This window comes from Pteropus alecto, unplaced genomic scaffold (genome assembly GCF_000325575.1).
Source record: "Pteropus alecto unplaced genomic scaffold, ASM32557v1 scaffold131, whole genome shotgun sequence".
Taxonomy (NCBI): Eukaryota; Metazoa; Chordata; class Mammalia; order Chiroptera; family Pteropodidae; genus Pteropus; species Pteropus alecto.
Window position 1 is genome coordinate 13,040,972 of NW_006434709.1, and position 23,103 is coordinate 13,064,074.

Genomic DNA, 23,103 nt, shown 5'->3' on the forward strand with positions numbered 1-23,103 from the left:
TGGATGGTCACGGGGAAGGAGAGCACAGCAGAGGGAACGCAGTCAGCGTTAATACGTTGGCCAGGTTGGGGATCAGGGGAGAGAGGGAGCAATTGAGAAGATCATTTTATGAACTATATAGATGTCTAAGCAATGTACTGTATACTTGAAACTAATTTAAATAAATAAATTTATTAAAAAAAATAAGATCAGTCTTGAATTTTTTTTTTTTTCTGGGATGGAGAAAGAGACTTCTACAGGAATTTTACATACTATCCTATAATTGATGACAACACCTAAAGATAAATATTAATTGTGGCAGGAGCTAGCTGGAATATATATTCAAGCAAAGTTCTGTTCCTCTTGGATTGGGTAAGTCCTGAATTGACTTCAGGTAGAATTCTTTAGAACTCTTTTGTTATAATAACTACAATATTTTTCTCTTAAAATGAAAGACACATGTAAATTTTTTTAATGAGTCTTCTTATATTAAGATAGCCTCTATAGATCTAAAAAATCTCTATTTCAAATTGCAAAGTAACTTTCACTTTTCCCTAAATTACTCCAGATATTGCTCCTAGAGAGTTTTTTTTTTTTTATTCCTAGAGAGAACTCTTGGCTTTGCTGGCAAGTGTCCTTTTCCCTAGTGAAGTTAGTTGGATAAAAATCTGTTCCAGTGGTAATTTGTAGCTTAAGCTGTGATGATTAGATCAGACCTGTAATGTATTCGTAAATTATATTTTCACTACCTTCATAGCATGTCGCTGGAATAAAATCCTAACTCTACTAATTACATTAGGAGGAATAAAATGTTTTCCACTAAAAGTTAAAATGTTCAAATTTCTTTGCGCTTCTCTCAACTCTTACTGCTGTGAAAACTACATCCTGTGGTGAATGTATGAAACTATATATAGCTAAAATGTGCCAAACAAATAATAGAGACTTTTCCCCAGAGGTGCTCGTAATCACAGAACATGGCATCTTGACGACTTGTGTTGTTTTTGCTAATGAATAGTTTATCTTAAATATTACAATACCACAATCTTAATAATTGTTATAGCTTAACTGGAAATGCTTGAAAATTATTTGTTTTAAAATTTAGCAGATTAAATGCAATGTGCTATCCTGGATTGGATCCTGGAATAGAAAAAGATTATTAGTGGGAAACTAGTGAAACCCATATAAAGTCTGGAGTTTAGTTAATAGTAATGTGCCAAAATTGATTTTCTAGTTTTGACGAATGCTTTCTAGCTAGATAAAATGTTGACATTAGGACGAACTGGATGAAGGATATGCAGGGACTCTGTACTATTTTTGCAATTTTTCTGTAAATCTAAAATTACTCCAAAATAAAAAGTTCATTTTTAAAAAACTCAAAACAACTTAGCCTAATGTTGCAGTTACTTTTTTTCAATCTATCTCCATGAATAAGGGGACCAGGCCCACAATTCCAAGACCCAAGATGCAAAATTGAACAGGTTGGGAGCCAAAAGAGCTTCTGGAGAAAGAGATTCAAAGCTGGCAGAAATCTCTTGACTAGAGGGGAAATCCTCTAGTTTATGAATATTGATATTCACTAAATGTGAATATATACCTAGAAATGAGATTTTAGAAAAAGATAATAGTATAAAAACAAAACATATATGTAGATGAAAATGATGGGTAGGGTAGAGCACTGATTGACGCACCTTCTAAAAGTACTTTTGAAATTTAGATTCTACCTGTCACATGTTGGGAAGAAGCTGCAGGTTGATGAAAGCTAAGGAAGTCACTGAATATTCACAGGACTGGCTCTTGCATTTCTGATGGTGTGAAGATGGGTGACAACATCTTCTGTTGTTTTCCTTGTTCTCTGGTTCTGGCTCTTACTCATTCTGTTTGAGATAACGTTGCAGTTTTTAAACATGAAGGTGTGATGCTAAGAATCTTTTCTACTCATACATTTTCAGTTTTAGATTCAATGATTTTAATATGCAGTGCTATAAATTCTTTTAAAAATAAACATTAAATGGTAACTTGCAATCTACCTTAGCATGGATTCTCACCCCTCACCCCTTTCTCCAGTAAAACCCACCTCCTCAGAGGTGGGCACATGACCCAGGCCAATCAAACATAGTACCCCATTTCTCTGGACATACAGACAAACTGGGATGATACAAACATGGAGATGCTAGAAAGAAACCCTGCTAAGTTAAGAGGAAGGAACAAGCTTGAATCCAGTCTCACCTGTCTGAAAGCAGAAAGGCAGCAAGCAGCTTACTGGAAAGCCCCTTATACCTCTAACCAGCAATCTAGGACCACTGAGGGTTAAATAATAATTATTCTTGCTGATTTGAAAAAACTGAACTCTATGCTCCAATCTAAAATTAATACAAAGGAAGGAGGCAGGAAACACACCAGAGTCCTGATAAAAATTAGAGAACCCTGTTTCCCTTGTCCCTTTCTCTCAAACAACTGTGCTATTGCCTGCCAAATATAATTAGAAATCATGCCTGTGGCAAAACACTACTCACTGAAGTGGAGCCTAGGGGCAGGTTAACCATTATGGGAGATTGTAAATTGAGAACCAATAGAATAAGCAAAGTTGTAATCTGTTGCTAAGAGACAGAAATTGTGAGGACAGGGTAAGATTTCTGGTATTGGTACCTAGTTTATGGAGTCCCCAGGTATAAATTTGGCAAAAAGCCAGCCAAGATCTGAAGGGGGTCATACTGCCAAAAAAATCCAATTTGAAAACAAGCCTGTGAATGTTCAAAGCTAAGTCAAAACCCAGGCTCCATAAGTAGGCCAATAAAAAGTAAGTGGCTAAAGTAGTGCCATCCTAGAATATGATGGGTGAGGGATACTTGCTTCTCATATTTGCAAACCCAGGGGCAGCAAGATCGAACCACTAAAAAACTTACTTCAGTGCAAGGGAAGCAATTTAGATGATATTTACATTTCAGGACTAGGAGGAGCCCCATTTTCATAAGAGGAAAGCATATGGCCCAGAGTTCACAGACTTTAAGACAATGTGGTCACTGGACAAGACTTTAGGTTGTCTTTCTGGGAGACGAACAGTACATGGATGTATTGCATTAAATTTAGTGTGGGACATTTTTAGAATTGCACATTCAGAGTGTGGATGATAACGGTGAACTGTGATAGCATACTATACTGCCCATTATCTTTCTTAATTTGGTGGCCATCATGCTATTTCTCTCTTCCAGTACCAGATCCTCTCTTGTGGAACCGATATGGGCACAAGCCCACCCAGTCTTAATACTCCATTCTCCAGACAATGTGGTTAGTATAGGAGTGGGCGTGTGGCCCAAGCAGGACCTATGAGAGTTCTTTTCTGCAAGTGATAGGTAGACATTGGGGGAGAGAGGTCTCTTTCCACTGGGATTCCTAAAGCAGATGATGTAAGCCTAGAGCTGTTGGCAACCTACTTCTCTGGCAGCCTGGAAGATGGAAGAAAATGAGGTCACTACACAGAGGAGGCTGAGCTGAGATACTGGAGGAGAGTGAAAGAGAGAGACCTGATGATATGATTTCCACCTATGCCTATAGCCAAACCTCTCCATAAACTCTCTCTGTCTTTCTCCCCCTCCCTGCAACTGCTCTCCTTTTTTTGGCTTAAATTCATTTGAGTTGTGTTTCCATTAATTTCAACTGAAATAGTCTTTATATTTTTATTTTTCTAAAAGTAATACATATTCACTCTAAATCATATTTGGAAATACAGATAAGTAGAAAAGAAAAAATAAAATATTCTGTCATGCTTCAAGTATAAATAGGTTAGCATTTTAGAGTTTTTGTAATATTTTAAATGCTTATTTTATAGTTACAATCATAATAAACAAGCTTAATATACTTTCTATTTAACATAGCATTTTCTCATGTTCTTAAACTATCTTGTAAATATAATTTTCACAAATCTTCTCTAATTTTGGAAAATTTTGAAATATTATACCCATAGCCTTAGCATTTATTTTCAGAAATATAATCACTGGGCTTAAATATTGGAACATTTTGAAGTCTCATGATATGTTTTAGATATGAGTCCCTATTTAGATGAATACCAGTATACACATAGGAGAAATTTGACCTTCATGGGCAATCAGGATTAAGTGAACCAGATATATGGAATTAAATAAGAGGTAAACAGGATACCATCACGCTTTCAATGAACACTTCTATTTACAGGCAAAAGCTATCTTGAATTAACCCAATTCAAAATTTAGGCCACATACAATTACAGGAACTAAAAGAAATAAAAACACTGATATTCAACCATGAAACCTGGTATACATCCCTCCCTCATTGACATAATCTTTTAAAAATATAATTTTAGCATTTTTTGACTATAAAAATAATAAAACAATGCAAGATACCTTTGGCAGATTTTTTTAAAATGAGAATGTCAATTTTCATTGAAGATACAGGTACAGTGCTGGGAAGAATACAAATTAATATAACTCTTTGGGGAGAACTTGGCAACTATTTTATTTTATTTTATCTCATTTGTTTATTTTTTAATTTTATTTTATTACTAGTTTCAAGTATATAGTACATTCATTAGACATTTATATAGTCTATGAAACAATCTCCCTGATTGCTCTTTCTCTCCTCTAGCTCTACACATAGCCATTACATTACTGCTGACTGCATTCCCTATGCCATGCTCCCCATCCCCGTGACCATCTATCAACTACTAATTTGTACTTCTTTAACCCTTCACCCTTTTCTCCCAGCTCTCCAAACCCCCTCCCCTCTGGCGATCACCAGATTGTCCTCTATATGTTGAGTCTGTTTTTGATTAGTTTGTTCTTTTTGTTCCTTAGATTCCACATATAAGTGAAATCATATGATATTTCTCTTTGTTTGACTTCTTTCACTCAGCATAATAACCTCTAGGTCCATCCATGTCATTGCAAATGGTAGGATTTCATTTTCTTAATGGCTGAGTAATATTCCATTCTATATATGAACCATAATTTCTTTATCCAATCATCTGTTGATAGGCATTTAGGTTGCTTCCATATCTCAGCTATTTTAAATTGTGCTGCCATGAACATAGGGGTGCATAGATCTTTAGTTTTCTTTGGATAAATACCCAAAAGTGCAATGATGGGTCAAAAGATATATCCATTTTTAATTTTTTGAGAAACCTCCAGATTGTTTTCCATAGCAGCTATACCAATCTGCAATCCTACCAACAGTATATGAGAGTTCCTTTTTTCCACATCCTCACCAACACTTGTTCTTTGATTAATTGATGATAGCCATTCTGACAGGTATCAGATGATATCTCATTGTGGCTTTAATTTGCATTTCTCTGATGATTAGTGACCTCGAGGATCTTTTCATATGTCTGTTGGCCATCTGTATTTCCTCTTTGGAGCCAACTATTTTATTTTTGTATGAATGAATAATCAGTCATTTAAATTGCTTTATAATATCCCATTAAATGCATGTATTTACTTAACCAATACTCTATTTTTAGACTTTTAGATTGTTTCCAGTGTTTTACTATTATGTATATTTATTTACATGAATTTTAATATATTATGGATTATTTTCTTTGGATTGATTCCCAGAAGTGAGATTGCTGAATCAAAGGTCACTGAATCAAGATTACAAAATCAAACATTTTCTGGCTCTTGATGGAGCTTGCCAGATTACTTTTCAAAGAGAATGTATCAAGGTATCATGCCAACAGCAATGAATGAGAGTACACATTTCATTGCACTCTCTCTAATCTATGAAGTTATTTTAATGTTTTGCTCTTTTAAGAGGTAGAAATTGATCTGGTCTTAATTATAATTTTAAAATTACTAATTAGGATGAATACTTTCTAAATGTTTGTGTAAAGTTTTGTTAACCTTCCCAAACATAATCTTTTATCCAGTAAGAAGACATCCTTTTTTCCGGGGCTGTTTCTATTGTATTAGGAGGAGCTCTTCTGTCACTTTGCCTAAAACAGGGGCAGGGGCTGACTAATCAGTGACCACACATGATTACAATGGACCCAAATGCTTATTCAAAAAACATATTGGATTATTTCAGAAATAGTAGTCAAAGAATCTATTAATAGATTCCTGGATTTCACTCTCAGAGTATCTGACTCTGCAGGCTTGCAGCAGATCATATTTTTATCAGTTCTGTAGGCGAGGCTGATATGTTAACAGATTTGAACACCAATGATCCAAAGCAGAAGTCCCTAAAGTGTGGTCCTCTGGCCAGCAGCATCAGCATACCTGGTAACTTGCTAAAAATGCAAATTCTTAGGACCTCACCCCAGACCTACTGAATCAAAAACTCTAAGGGTAGGGACCAGCAATGTGTTTTAACCAGCTCTCAGCTGATCCTGAGGCAGAACCAGTGCTTTTTTAATGTGAGATGATGAGTCAAGAACCATTCAAGATGTACTACCTCCTGCTTGGAAAGTCAAAGGAGATGACATCTATAGATCAAGTAGACTTTCATCTGGAACAAGGGGCAGAGGGACCTATCAGGCAGGTAGAACAACATGTGAAAAGTCCAGAAGCAAAAGAGAGCAGGGTGCATGACAGCACAAGGTGGGCTGGCCCGGAGTGTAGGATACAGCAGAGATGACAGGAAATAAGGAAGAAAACTTGATAAAGCACTCGATGTTAATGCAGAGAAGTGGGCATTTGTCATTATTTGGCCACTCAGTCACTGTCCCTTTTCTTAATTATATCACAGTGTCCATTGGGGGAATTATCTCTTCCCCACTATGTCTCACTGGTGTTCTCCTGGTAAAACCCAGGTGTTCTCCTTGTACAGAAACCAAAGGAGCCCTGTAGGCTTCCTGCCCCTCCCCTCATTCCCCTAGGACTTTTCTCTCACCTCCCTGATGTAGTCAAAGAATGAGCATGAGTTATATAGATCTCTAATCACTATGCTGTACAACTGAAACTAATATATTATTGTGTGCCAACTATAATAAAAAAAAAAACATTGGATTGTGCAATGTAAATCTGAGTAACTAATTGTCTATTATATTTCTCTTTTTTTTTTATTGGGCTCTGTTTCTTTTTAAATGTATGTATTTAAATTAGTTTCAAGTATACAGTACATTGCTTAGACATCTATATAGTTCATAAAATGTTCCCCCCAGTTGCTCCCTCCCGCCCGTGGCCCTTCACCTAGCCATCATATTAATGCTAACTGCATTCCCTCTACCATGCTCCCCACCCCCCATCCCTGTGACCAACTATCAACTACTAATTTATACTTCTTTAACACTTCACCCCATTTTCCCAGTCCCCCAACCCCCTCTCCTCTGTCTGTCACCAAATTGTCCACTATATTTGTGAGTCTGGTTTTGATTAGTTTGTTCTTTTTGTTCCTTAGATTCTGCATATAAGTGAAATCATATGGTATTTATCTTTCTTCATCTGACTTATTTCACTTAGCATAATAACCTCTAGGTCCATCCATGTCATTGCAAATGGTAGGATTTCATTTTTTTTTAATCGCTGAGTAATATTCCATTGTATATATGAACCATAATTTCTTTTCCAATCATCTGTTGATGGGCACTTATGTTGCTTCCATATCTTGGCTATTGTAAATTGTGCTGCCATGAATATTGAAGTGCATAGATCTTTGCAAATTATGGTTTTGGTTTTCTTTGGATAAATACCCAGAAGTGCAATTGCTGGGTCAAAAGGTGTATCTCTTTTTAATTTTTTGAGAACCCTCCATGCTGTTTTCCATAGTGGCTGTAGCAATCTGCAATCCCACCAACAGTGTATAAGGATTCCCTTTTCTCTGCAACCTGGGCAACACTTGTTGTTCTTTGATTTACTGATGATAGCCATTCTGACAAGTGTGAGGTGATATCTCATTGTGGTTTTAATTTGCATTTCTCTGATGATTAGTGACCTTGAGCATCTTTTCATATGTCTATTAGCCACCTGTATTTCCTCTTTGGAGAAGTATCTGTTCAGGTCTTCTGCCCATTTTTTAATTGGATTGTTTGTTTCTTTTGTTGTTGAGTTGTATAAGTTCTTTATATATTTTGGATTTGAACCCCTTGTCAGATGTATCATTAGTGAATATGTTCTCCCAGTCAGTTGTCTTTTTGTTTTGTTGATGGTTTCTGTCTATTATATTTCAATAAAGCCAGAAAAAAAGAAGGGTGAGCATGTGAGCTGAACTAGACCAACTACACTCTGTCTTGGAACTTTTTTTTTTTTGGAAGGGACTTAATCATCTTTTTATTGTGGAGAATTCAAACATACATAAAAGTAGAAGGAATAATGAACCCAAACTCATTCTTAACAATGATCAATTCATGGCCAATCTGCCTTATCTATACACTTCCCCTTTTCCTCCAGTTTCCAGGTCTTTTTGAGGCAAATCTGAGAGATATATCAAGGAATATTTTTCCAGTATTATTAATATAAGCCATTGGATTAATTTACTTAGTTTGATGAAAATATTGCTTTGTGCTAGAAGTGATGCTTTCTAAATGTCCTTTCAGAGCCTAGTACTGACACTAACAATGCCTGAAAAAAGCATTTTCCTCGTTGAAGGAAAGAAGAAATGCCCAGGTCTGGCCACAGTCTGCATTTCTCTGCCTCTGTCTGTCTCTTTCTTACCTCTGAAGTCAAATACAACCCTATCAGCTTTATTTAACTTGATCACATTTATTTAATTCCATATTTTATCATGTGCCATTTGATTCCTAGAAAGATTAAAAGCTATATTGATGTTTCATTGCTCTAAAATTGCTTTCCTGAATATTTCCAGTATTTGGCTACATCGAGATGATTGTTAATTTTTTGTTTGTGTGGTAAAATATATATAAATATATAACAAAATTTGCCATTTTAACCATTTTTAAGTGCACAGTCCAGTGGCATCAAGTACATTCACAATGTTGTGTAACCAGGGACTTTGTATTTTGCAGTGCAACATAAGGAGAGGAAAAGATTGAGTCTAATCATTGGAGCATAAGTACCCAATCAAGACCAAATAGGGATCCCTACTACCAAAACCCACAGGAACTGCCTAATTCCAAGCTGGTTTTTCATCTTTCCCTTCAAGCCTCTAACTCCTGAAACCCCCTTAAGATGATCAGCGTCAATCGTTTGTTCACCCAAAGAACCCTAATTTTGTAATGCAGAACTGTGAAGGACTTTAAACAGAGAAGTGACTTGATCAGTTTTATGTTTCTGAAAGATCTCTTGACTGTAGTGAGAAGGTTGTTATAGACAGAATTGTCTCCTCCAAATTCATATGTTGAAGCTCTACCCCCCAAGGTGGCTGTATTTGGAGGTAAGTCCTTTAGGAAGTAATTAAGGTTAACTGAGGTCATAAGGGCGGGGCACTCATCCAACAGAACTGATGTGCTTATATGAAGAGGAAGAGATGCCAGAAATGATTCTCTCTCCCTCTCCCTCCTTCCCGCTCTCCCTTTCTCTCCCTCTCTGTGTACACAGAGAAGAGGCCAAGTGAGGTGATGTCTCCAAGCCAGAAAGAAGCTTCACCAGAAATGGAATCTGCTTGCACCTTGATCTACAACTTCTAGCATCCAGAACTGTGAGAAAATTAATTTCTGTTGCTTAAGCCACCAGTTTGTAGTATTTTGTATGGCAGCCCTGGTAAGGCATGGAGCAGCTTCTCTCACTGTTAAGATCTGACCTAAGCCAATTTTTCGTTCAGTAATTGTCAACTTCTTCTAGTAAAAATAGCAGTAGCTTTCAGAGATTAGAGGTTCTTTCGTCTTCTACGACTTTGTTACTGGGACTTATTATAATGAAACCTAGTCTCAGATCTAGTTTTTCCACAGATAAAAACATATTAGCAACTAGGCCAAATAGAATATTCATACAAACAATTCCTCTAAACTTTGTGAAGTCTGTGCTCGCTTCGGCAGCACATATGCTAAACTTCCTGAAGTCCACACTTCCTGTTTTGGGCACTCTAACAAGCTGCTTTGCATGGAACATTCATTTGGATGCCAACACAGTTGTATTCCAACAGAAGATGAGCTAACCTTCCAGTCAGCTCAAGTGAAAGAATTCTGTAGTTAAGCAAGTTAACACAGAAGGAAACAAATTAGAATTAGAGACTTTGGTTTCTACCTTAAAGGCTGTTATGCTTCAGTTTGCTAGATTCTCATATTCATTTTATGCAAAGTGGAAGTACCTATACCATATATTTTGAATAATGCTTATTTCGCTATAAAAAAAAATCTCTTATGGTGCAGATTCAGATAGTGATATGTAAAGTATTATACTAGCCTCCTTTGATCAGGCTGTTAAAAATGTTATATCATTGTCCCTGGGATGTAGATTAATTTACACACACATAAACAGCAAACTAGAGTATTTTCAAGCAAATTCCAGACAAAATATCAGACACTTTTAACTAATAATGTTTAAATCTGATTTTATTTCCCACAGTATTTTTTTTTCTTCATAGGGGTGAAAGTGAGATTGATTTGAAAAACAGTTGCCATGACTCCGAAATGGATAAAATGGAATATGCCTTACTATTAGTCAAGGGGCAGAAATCCTATTCAAATTCATTTAGGCAAACAGCAGAATTTAGTGGATCATGGTCCTGGTGAGTATAGGGAAGGATCTGACTGTAGGCACTCTGGACCCAGGAACTCAAAAGGATATTGGAAGTTCTCATTCTTGCTTCCGCTTTCTCTCCGTGCCCCCGCCCCTCCCCCCGCCCGCTCTGCTTTCTGTTTCTTCCTCACAGGTCTATTTCTCTATATTTTGCACTCATTTTCTTCTATTTCTGATAAGACTTTTCACAAGTCATGCAAAACCCTCTAGCTTTATTTCTGTCTAGCTCCAAGCCAGAGCCTGATAGAGAAAGATTTGATTATCTCAATTTGTATCACCTGCTTTGAATAATGATCTTTGGATACTCTCTCCAGTCAGAGGTTAGAGTACTCTAAGTCTGGGTCACTTTCTCTGTTCTTTGTGTATTGGGGGGGAGGGGGGACAGGAAGAGAACTGTTTTCAAAAGAAGGGGTGGAGCCGATTTTCCCAAAACTGTAGTTGTCACAGCCTCCCCACCTTTCCTGTTCTCCTTTCCCTGTTTTTCTTTGGCTTGTGTGTGTTAAATTGGATGTTATGGGAAAACAAGAAAAATTAAAGGCATTCTATGTCTTAGGTTTTTGCAGCACATAAACTTTGATCCACCTTCTATTTTTCAGTGGAAGAGACCATGTAGAACAGTTGGCATGAGAACTTTCTGGGATTGTTTTTCCCCCAAATGATACCATTAAAATGGAAATCTGAAGGTTTTTAAAAGTCGATGTAGACTAACATTGATCTGAAAAAAAAGGACCAATGTGTTATAGCAGTGAATATCATAACCAAAATAAATTTCCTTAGAAATTAGTTGAATCTGGGACTAGGAAAAACAGGCTGTTTACATATTTAATCACTGTCTATAGGTATGAAGCTCCTGGATTTTCCAGGTGAATGATGCTCTTGATAAATATCTGTCTTGTGGACAATAAAATGATTCAACAAATGCCATATGTAGAATTTAGCTCTCAAGGAGACCGACAGCCTAGTTGGAACACATCCTATTTGCTGTGCCTACTGAAGGGTAGAATGAACAGATTGCTGATAATAGCTCACTCAACATAGTGTCTGTCAGGCATAAAGTGCCAGGCCAAAAAGTGACCACACACAATGTGGATACCCATTATTTTTCCACTTCTCTCAGTTACTAAGAAGCTTCAAAGAGGAACAAAGAGAACAAATGACAAGAACATTATTCAGACAACAATAAATTGTGGTATGATCTCTGACCAGTATATCATGATGATTAATTTATAGCAGTGTCAATTAAAAATGGACAAATGGTATCAATTGCAATTGTGAGTGTTAACAGAAACACTTGGATGTAATTATTAGCAACTTTCTGGCATGAAATTCTATTACTGAATATTTTCTGAAGAGAAGTGCCATTGTAGCAAAAAACATATATTACTATTCTATGTATAAAAGACCGCAGCCTCAGATAAGTAGATAAGACCAAAATAAAGGTAGAAGGTGAGTGATAAAGTAAGTCTAAGTTCTGCTATTTATGACTTAGCTGGTTGCTGAGAATTGCTGTAAGGATACTGAAAATATATACTGTTGTGGGTACATGAATGATACTCAAAGTGTAGTATGTGGACCTGCAGCATGAGCATCACCTGGGAACTTGTTTAGAATGTAAATTATTTGGCCCCACCCTAGACCTACTGAATCAGAGATTCCGGGAGGAGGGCCAGCAATCTGTGTTTTATAAGACCTCCACATGCTTCTAGTGCACCCTAAAGTTTGAGAAGCACCATTCTAATAGTTATGAGCACTGTTTTAGTGGCTTGTGCAAGTGCCCAAGCAATAGTACTTGTATTGATGATGTAGACATATGTGATACACGGGTCTCTCTTATCTGAATCACTACCTGCAGCAATAAACCAATTTAGTAGACCTCCAATATCATAATGGTTTCCTTCACCTAAATCTCAAGCCCATACATTAGGTAAGCTGAAATAGTCTCATCTTCCTCATCAATTTTTTTAAGTCATCAACAGAAACTCCTCAAGTTAACTTTCACTTCTAGAGCTTTATACTCTGTTATCGTTACTCAGTGCTATATAATATACACGATGCTGTCTCTGATAGTTACTACAACTAAGACATCTCTTCTCTGTAATGTAATAAACCTTAGCCATGAGTATAACCTGATATTGAGTCTTATAAGTCCTTATAGTGCATGCCAAATGTTGGTTGTCATGAGACCCCCTGAAACATATTGCATGTGACAAGATTCAAAATGTACATGAATTTTTTTGGATGGAGATAATAAATATTTAAATCTGGTGGGAAAATTCAGTTCTTGATTGCTGAATATAGGCAAAGGGTATATGGGTGTTTATTGTACTAGTTTTTAAAGTTTCCTGTAGGTTTGAAAATCTTCAGAATATACATTTGTAGAAAAATGAATAATATTGAGCAAAAACTAAGTACTAAGGAATGTTAGCAATTTAAAAATCACTTATTGTATATGTGCATGGCATATGTATATATAGAATCATAAAATTGAAGAATGAAAGTTTTTCTTTTTAAATGAAAGTTTTATACTTCACTGTTTATGTCACATCTATCCATCTTTTCTTCTTTGTTTGCATGTGTATTTTCCATTATTTTTTGACCACAAACTCCTGTCTTGAACATATGGGAGCCTAAGAGGCATGATAGAGCCCTGAGTTCTTGGGCTGGAAATGGGCATGAAGCTGTGGTAAACGGAGCCAAGAGGATAATTACCAGGGCAGTTTCCTATGGAGTTCCTGGGTCAATAGTGCCAAGACCAATAGTCTAGGGTCAGGATGCCAAATTCAGACAGGACAATGAGAAGAGGAAGCTCTAATTCAAAGCTGATCCATCTGACAGAGATGGCAATGCAAAGAGAGTTCAAACAGGGAGGAAGTCAGGCAAATCAAGAATGACCCGTGAGAAAAAAATATATGCAGCTACATTTTCCTTTTTAACATGGCTAAAAAGGGGCAAGTATATCCTAAAGTGATGATGCAGCTGGGAATTGGACACTTGTAAGATCATGGAGTTTTCTCTCATCCTGAGGTTGAATAAAAATTCACTTATATTTTCTTCTAGTTTCAGTATTTGAGATTTTACATGTATTTGTATTTTAAATCTCTTTAGTTAGACCATTACTTCTATCTATATGGGTGAGATTGGTTTGTATTGTTATAGCTTCCTCGGGTTTTATTAGTAGGATATGCATAGTATTCAAGAACATGAATTCTGGAGTCAGATTCCTTGAATCCAAATCTTGGCCCTAACATCTAATAAATAATTAGCAATTATTATTTAACCTCTTGTTATCTCACTCTTTTATTTAATGAAAGTAAAATTATTACCTATTGTAGAGTTTTCACAAAGATTAAATGAGATAGTAATGTAAAGCTCTTAGCACAGTCCTGATAGAGACTAGGTACTCAATAAGGTCTTATTTTTTATTAGTATTTGCAGCATCAGAAGAAGGAATTACAAATAAGGAAAGGAGGGAGGCTAGAATGACCCCTATGATGTAGAATTGGAATAAAAAGTATCTGGAGCTGGATGGCAGAATAGGAGTTTTCTACCATCATCCCACGACAAGAACATCCATTTTGACAATCATGCACAGATGAAATCTCCTTTGTGGGAGTCTGGGAGTTCAGTTCCAGCACATAATTGGAGCAAAAAGTCTGAGACTAGATGCAATGTAGAGGGTTACAAGAACAGTTTCACTTTACTTGCATAAGTTCTGGGAATGTAATGTATATCATGGTGACTATAATTAATAATACTATATTGTGCATATTATGTATTAAAATTTGCTAAGTGAGTGGATCTTAAGCATTATCACCACACATACAAAAAAAGATAATTGTGTGAGGTAATGTGTGTGTTAATTGACTTAATTGTGGTAATAATTTCACAATGTATACATATATCAAATGTGTTGTACAATTTAGATATAATTTATTTGTCAATTATGCCTCAATAAAACTGGAAAAGAGTAGCAGTATGAATTAATGGTTTTGGATAAAACCCTTTTCTGTCCCTTCTCCTCTTCCTCCTCATTCTTGTTCCACAAATAAGCAATACAGATGTATTTTATTTTCCCTTTTTTTTTACATGAAGGTAAATACTCTTTTGCATTTTGCTTTTTACACTTAAACTTTATCCTTAAATTAGTCCATACTGGTTCATAGTGATCTTCCTCATTCTTGATATGAGCTGTATGATATCAATGTTTGTTGCTGCATATTTAATTATTCTTACAGACATTATTTTTAAATTATATGTAGTGTTTTACAAAACACTTTTATAGAAATATATACATATGTACATTCAAATTATATGTCCATATCGAAGTGTACAACTCAGTGAATTTTCACAAACTGAACACACAAGGGTAACCAGTAAGCAGGTCAAGAAAGAGAACCTTATTAGTACTTCAAAAGCCCCCCTTGTGCTTCTTCCTGCTACTGCTTACCCCTGTCCCACTCTCCATGGTAACTAACCACTATCTTACTTCTAAGAATAGAGGTAGTCTCACCTATTTTTGTTCTTAATACCAATGAAATAATACTATATGCACTTATTTGTGTCTGGCTTCTTTGACTGAACATTATATTGTAGGAATCATCTATATTATTTGGTGTCAATCATTCATTCTTTTTGCTATATAGTTTTCTATTCATGTATCCATTATACTGTTGATGGACATTTGGGTAGTTCTCAGTTTGTGGCTATTACAAACGGAGCCACCATGAACATTCCAGCACATGTCTTTGGTATACAGAAACATACGATTCTGTTGCATATATACTTAGAAGTGGAGTTACTGTACTATGGAATATGCACATTGGGTTTTAGTGCATGCTGCCAAATAGTTTTCCCAAGTATCATTTTACACTCCCACCAGCAATATGAGAACTCTGTTTGCTCCACATTCTCACCAACACTTGGTAATTTTATTTTAGTTTTTTGGGTGGGTGTGTAGTGGTGTACTACTGTGATTTCAATTTACATTTCCCTGGTGGTTAATGAAGTGGAGTACCTTTTCATATGTTTATTGATCACTTGGATATGCTCTTTTTATAAAGTATCTGTTCAAGTCTTTAGCCCTTTTTCCTATTTGTTTGCATTTTCTTATTTTTTAAGGACTTTTTTTTTTTTTGCTATTTTTAAAATATCACATATAAGTTTCATTCGTCACCATGGAAATTCTGAATTTTAAACAAATTCTTGGACTGGGGCCTCATATCCATCAGCTCATTCAACTTTAGCACCTATCCCATCCCAAGTACCGTTTCCAGAACTGCTACCTTCGCCATGAAGCTCCATGAGTTTTCCCAGTTCAAATTTGGGCTTCTTCAGCATTTTGACTTTTCTGACGGAGACATCATGGAGTGAATAAATAGTTTGGCAAGGCTTTTCTATATCTTTTCCAATGCTATCTAGAATCAGTTTACTGCCCCCTTCTTTCAAGTCATTTGTCTGCATTTTTGGGTCATGATTTCCATTATTCTTCCAGATTTGGTGGATCTGTTGATGTTGAGCATAAGAGAGGTCTTCCAAATCTGATTTTTGCATTTTTTAAGTAAAACTGACAAAGAATAGATGAAGCAAATAACTATTGGGAGTCTTGACATGAACATGACTGTCAGTCATGGTCTGCCATCTTTGGGCTATGGAGCACATTTTGTCATGGGTAAGATCCATGCCATGGAAATTACTTGGGAAATTTTTGCCTTGAACATCCTCAGTAATTAGCTTGAATTCTCTAAATACAACTTTATCGTTCTGCAGCAAACTGGGCTCACTTTAAAAACACTACCCTTGAGACCATCGGATGCAATTGGAGTTCCTTGAGTTCTCGTGACTAGTGTTTTCCCAATATTTCTTATATTGTACATAGCTAGTGCCTTCACATCATGCCAATCTTTCTTAGAAAATGGGTCAACCACTTTCTTCTTGGCTCCCTTTTTTGCCACCTTTCATAAAGTGTGCTTGTTCTTGCTGACTGTCATGGTGCCACTCAGAGAACCAAAATGTTGAAGGACTTTTTAAAAATAAACATTCTGGTTACAAGTTGTTTCTTGATGTCTTAAGATGTCTTAGATTGAATTCCCTGGAAACAGATCATGAGATGAGGATTCTAGTGCAAGTGGTTTATTGAGAAAGTGCTCCCTGGAGAAAATAATGTGGAGTATGAGGAGCAGGATAATGAAAGGGAAGAACCCAAGCAAAGGTGTGGCTTCAGGCAAAGTACCTGTGAGGATAGCTTCAGCCTGATCACACAGAGGAACTCTGAGATGTTAGTTATGCTTCAGAGTTTGTCCCAGATTGAAAGAAGGGAGCTGGGCTTTCCTACTCTTAGTATATAATTGTAATACATGCTACAGCATGGGTGAACTTTGAGACATTATGCAAAATAAAATGAGCCATCGACAAAAGGACAAATATCGTGTGATTCCATTTATATAGTCAAACTTCATAGAGACAGAAAGTAGAATGTGGTTACTGGTGGCTGGGGGAAGGAAGAAATAGTGAGTTATTGTGTACTTGATACAGTTTCAGTTTGAGATGCTGAAAAAATTCTAGAGATGGATAATGGTGATGGTTGTACAACAATGTGAATGTACTTAACACCACTAAACCAGAAATCTAAAAATGGTTAAAATGGTAAATTATATATTATTTATATTTTACCACAATAAATAAATAAAAAACAACATTAAAAGAATTATATACCATGATCAAGTGGGATTTACCCCCGGGATGCCAGGAAGGTTTAACATATTTAAATCAATAAATGTGACTCACTACATTAACAGAATGAAAGATGAAAAATCATGTGATCATCTCAATAGATTTGGAAAAAGCATTTCATATAATTCAACATCCTTTCATGGATGTTGAACAAAACAAAATGAAACAAAAACAAAAAAAAACTCTCCACAGATTGGGTATAGGAGAAACATACCTTAACATAATAAAGGCCATATGTGACAAGTCCACAGCTAACACCATAGTCAGTGGTATTTCTAAGATCAGAAACAAGACAAGGGTGGGGGGGTGGTGCTCTCATCATTATTTTTGAACATAGTACTGGAAGTCTTAACCAAATCAGAAATGAAGAGGTAAAACTTTCTCTGTTTGCAGAGGACATGATTTAATATATAGAAAACCCTACAGACTCTACCAAAAAACTCTTAGAACTAATAAGTGAATTCAGTAAAATTGTAGGATATGAAATCAACATATAAAAATCAGTTACATTTTTGTACACTAACAACAGCAATCTGAAACAGATATTAAGAAAACAATCCCATTACAATAACATCGAAAACAATAAAATACTTAGGAATAAATTTAACCAAGGTGGTGAAAGATCTGTACACTGAAAACTCTAAGACATTAATGAAAGAAATTGAAGAAGACAGAAATAAAAGAGAAGACATCCTGTGCTCACAGAGTAGAAAAATTAATATTGTTAAAATGTCCATACCATCCAAAGTGACCTACAGATTCAATGCAATCCCTATAAAAATTCTATTGGCATGAATCATAGAAATAGAAAACAATAATCCTAAAATTTGTGTGGTACCACAAAAGGCCCCAAATAGCCTAAGCAATTCTAAGAAAAAAGAGCAAAGCTGGAGGCATTACAACACCTAATTTCAAACTTTTTACAAAGCTATGGTAATCAAAACAGTATGGTCCTGGCATAAAAACAGACACATAGACCAATGGAATAGAATGGAGAGCCCAGAAATAAATATACAGTCAACTAATAATTGACAAATGAGCCAAGAATACTCAAAGGGGGAAAGAATAGTCTCTTTAATAAATGGTGTTGGGAAAACTGGATATTCACATAAAAAGAATGATACTGGGTCTTTATTTTATACCACTCAATGAAAATTAACTTGAAATGGATTAAGGACTTAAATGTAGGACCTGAAACTGTAACACTACAAGAAGAAAACATAGGGGGAAAGCTCCTTGATATTGGTCTTGACAATTATTTTTGGACACTAAAAGTACAAGCAACAAAAGCAAAAAATAAATAAGTGGGACTATATCAAATTAAAAAGCACCTACACAGCCAAAGAAACTATCAGCAAAATGAAAAGGCAACCTACACAATGGGAGAAAAGGGAACCCTTATTCAGTGTTGATGGGAATATAAATTGGCACAGCCACTATGGAAAACCATATGGAGGTTCCTCAAAAAATTAAAATTAAAACTACCATATGATCCCACTTCTGGGTATATATCCAAAGGAAATGAAATCAATGTCTTGAAGAGATATCTGTACTCCCCTGTTCATTGCTGCATTATTTACAATAGTCGAGACATGGAAGCCTAAGTGTCCATTGACAACAGATGAATGGATAAAGAAAACATTATTTATATATGGATATATTATAATACATTATTATATATTAAAGTAATACATAATATATTGTCTCATTTATATATGTATGTATATGTATATGTATATGTATATGTATATGTATATGTATATGTATATGTATATATATGTATATTATTAAGCCATTAAAAGAGACAGAAATCTTGCTTTTTGTGAAACATGGATGAACTTGGGGGCATTGTGCTAAGTGAAATAAGTTGGAGAAAGACAAATGCCATATGTTCTCACTTATATGTGGAGTCTAAAAGTCTCTTGGAAGTAGAGAGTAGAATGGTGGTTGCCAGGGACTGGGGGTGGGGAAAATGGAGAGGTATTGGTCAAGGGGCACAAACTTTCAGCTATAAGATGAGTAAGTTCTGGGAATATAACCTCTAACCAACAATACTGTATTATATACTTGACATTTGTTAAGAGAGGAAATCTGAAATGTTATCACTACCCTCAATAAATGATAATTATGTGAGAGGATAGAGGTGTTACCTAACCTTATTGTGGTAATTATTTTGCAATATATATGTGTATCAAATCATCACGTGGCATACCTTAAACTTACCTATGTTATCTGTCAACAATATCTGAATAAAGGTGTAAAAAAATTTTTTAATTGGTTTCCATCTAATTCTAATTATATTCTAAAAACTTTTTATTGAATGTAAATATGGTCCTAGCAATATAGCATATTGTTAAGAGAGAAAAAAGTAATGTACATTGTCTATGATATAATCGTATGCATGTATGTGATATTGTGTTTGTGTGTAATTTAGAAACATCTAGGGATTGTGGATGAAATTTTTTTCATGTTTTCCTTTTGTTTTCCTTTCTTTTATCTTTTTTTTTGTATTTCTCTGTCATATCTGATTTTCCCACATTGATGAATATTCTTACAAGTAAACTTATATAAATATGTTATAGTTTTTGTTAATATGATTATTATTGAATATATTAAAATGTGTAATAAGTATTCAAGACACAGATATGGATTAGCTGTATTTATCAGAGTATTTTGTATAACACATGTTAATATTATTTATGCATTAAGACCACCACACAAATGCTATTTTTATTTTATTTTTATTCTTATGATCTTCTTAAGATTCTTTTCAGTATCCTTTGCTCTTGCACAGTGACTGGCATACAGACAGTTGCAACAGAATTTATCACTGATTTGAATTTCAAGAAAGGAGAAAATTGCGTATGTAGTTGTGTTTAATATTGTGGAAAGAATGATTGAAAACCTAAGTGGTGGGTACATATACATTTATAAAACAATACTGGCAAGTCCTTTTACATCACCAAACATAATGAACATTATTTCAGGGAAATTGAAATACCGTTTGCAAGTAAAATGTGAAATAATGTCCTAAACAGTAATTTTTTTCCTTTCTGCCAGTAGAGGGCCACATGAACAAGTTGTTGGATTGGTGATAGGGTTTATAACCTCCTATTATCAACAAAACTCAAGAAAGTCAGTCTTAAACTTGCAACAAACAAAATTAGCACAAGTTGAAGCTATAAAACTTAACAGGAGGGATTCCTGTGTGGTTTCTCTGCCTGCAGTCTCACTTTTTTCAAACGCCCCCACTACAGTGCCACTAGATAGAAATTTCTTTTTAAAAGAGAAATCTGATATCATTCTTTTGATTTTTTTAAGCTTCAGTTGAATCCTATTGCCTATAGGATAAAGGCCAGTTCTTTAATGTGATATTTAGGTTTCTTCACAATATGAATTGAACTTTTATTTCTCACCATTGTCCATCCCTCAGAAACAATGTTCTTTAGTCATGCTAAGCTATTCATGACTCCCCAACACACATCATGCTCTTCTGTACTTTGATATGTTGCTTCTGTTGTTCTTCCACCTGAAATTCTCTATACTTCCCCTCTACATTGAACATCTACTTTTTATTCAAGGCTTGGGTCAAAAATCACCTTTCTGTGAATACTTTCTTAACTTTCCATTAAAATTGAACTTTGTTTCTCTCTTACATATCACATATCATGCACTGCACCATTTTAGAATAATCAATATGTCTGTATTTCCTGGCTGAACATACGGTCCCTGTGTGTCAAAAGGAAACATCTTATTTATCTTCGTATCCCCAGTGTCTGGCATGTAATAAATACTCAAAATTGTGTGTTAACTAAATGGACAAAAGAAAAGGAACTAAATAAGAAGTTCTCATATTGGACAGAGCACCTTAATATAAAATTTGGATTGACAATTGCAGCTAATCCATGTGGATGGTGCTTCTTACAAGTTCAGGAAACATCAGCTGTTCCTAAAAGATTATTATTATTGTTATTTTAAAATATACAGGAATTTTTTTTGGTGAATTTTAATTTCTTCATCACTTCTTAGCAGCCAGTTTTTTTTTTTTTTTAATAATATTTGTCAAGATGGTGTCTTTTAGTGCAGAAATACAGGGATATTATGTTCTTTTCAATTTGGAGAAATCCTGGAAGAACCAGGTCACTTGATTTCTAGGCCAGGTGGAATTCCACTTTCCTATTTCTCTGGAGACAGAGATGATCTACAATCTGTGTGTACTTGGCACACTCAATAAGCAGTTCCAGTCCCATTTACACTTTTATGCTGAGATAAGCATTTAAGAGTGCAATGAGGGGAGAGGAAGCATTCCTTTCACGATTCCACCTCAGACTTGCGTACCACAGTTTGTTTAAAAACACATGATATATATACCAGTAAGTAGACACAGATGATGTTTTGTAGAGGTGATCATTGCTATACCATCTGCCAGGGTCTGCAGTTGGTTAAAAAAGAAAGAAATTAGTTTGGCAGGATTTGCTCTTCACAAAATCATGTTGATTTTTGCCAATTCCATGTAATTTGATATGCCCCTGCAAAATGAGTAAGGGAAAAGTGCTTTCACATTGAGCTACAGGAAAAATATGTCCATTGTTCTCATGACCCTTGTTAAAAATAAATTTCAAGTATGAGTTAGATAGGGCCGTAGTAAATAAAAGAGAAAATAAAGGAGATTGAGACAGCTTGGTAACTAATTCAGAATGACCAAAACTTGAAAATTGTTTATTGTTGCAATATAATTAATATGCAATTGCTATGTCTTAAACTAAAAAGAAGCAGGAGATGAGATCTAAAGCCTTCTGGAATAAAAATATGCCCAATCCGGGACTTGGAAAACGGTCTATTTAGACTTACGCTAATAAATTTCCACAGAGGGTGCGCATGAGTTTGTGAAAGGTAACATTTATCCATAAAAGATTTCTTCCCAATTTAGAGTCAAAGTCTTCACCTGTGTTGTGAAATACAGACGATCTAGTTGGTATTACTCACTATGACATTATTTCAGTCAGGACCATGGCTGTCTACTATATTGATTTCACAATGATTTTGGAAGAGGCTAATTGAACTTTCTCAGATACAAGTAAAGGGCATAACTGATGTGTTATTCATTTTGCTCTTATTAAACTAAATGATGACTAAGTGGTTTCAAATTCAGACACATTCTAAATAAATGCTGACTGAATGGGTTTTAGTAAAAGTTGGTTTGTGTGTAAAGCTTCTAGTTTTTGCTGTGAGTGGAGGACATAGATAAGAGAATCATAAATGTCTCATAGCAGCATTAACTTAATTTTGTTACTTTTTAAAAAAAGTCTTAATAAATCACATTTCCTGATACTTAAAAATCAAGTTCTTTAAAGTTATAAAAAATATTATTTTTAACAAATTTATTCATTTAACTAATGTAGAGCATATACTATGTACAAGACACTGCAAGGCATGATATTTGTCAGTCAAATAAAAAAGATTTGGTTTATACCTTGCATTAAAAGATCATATATGTCAAACTGTATGCCACAAATTTTATGAAATTTTATTGTTAACATATATCATTTCCTTCTATTTCATCATGGCATTCCACTAAAGATTTAAGCTTCTACTAATTTGGAAAGACTTGCTATTTTATGTGGCTATCAGAGAATCTATAGAAATGGTTCTAGGTGTTATCTACAGTTTTCACATGCAGCTCTGTGCTAGATAGTCTTCTTTCGGGCCTTTAGTTCTTATCTTTCTGTCTTTCTCTGTGCCTAGGGGTTAATCTCTATGAACCGCATCATCTGGGTTCTCTTGCTCTCTGATTCTC

At 35.2% G+C, this 23,103-nt stretch overlaps 1 pseudogene; it reads right to left on the reverse strand.

The window, feature by feature from the left end:
• Positions 1-15,767: 15,767 nt before the first annotated feature.
• LOC102892423 lies at positions 15,768-16,564 on the reverse strand (annotated as a pseudogene).
• Positions 16,565-23,103: the final 6,539 nt, after the last annotated feature.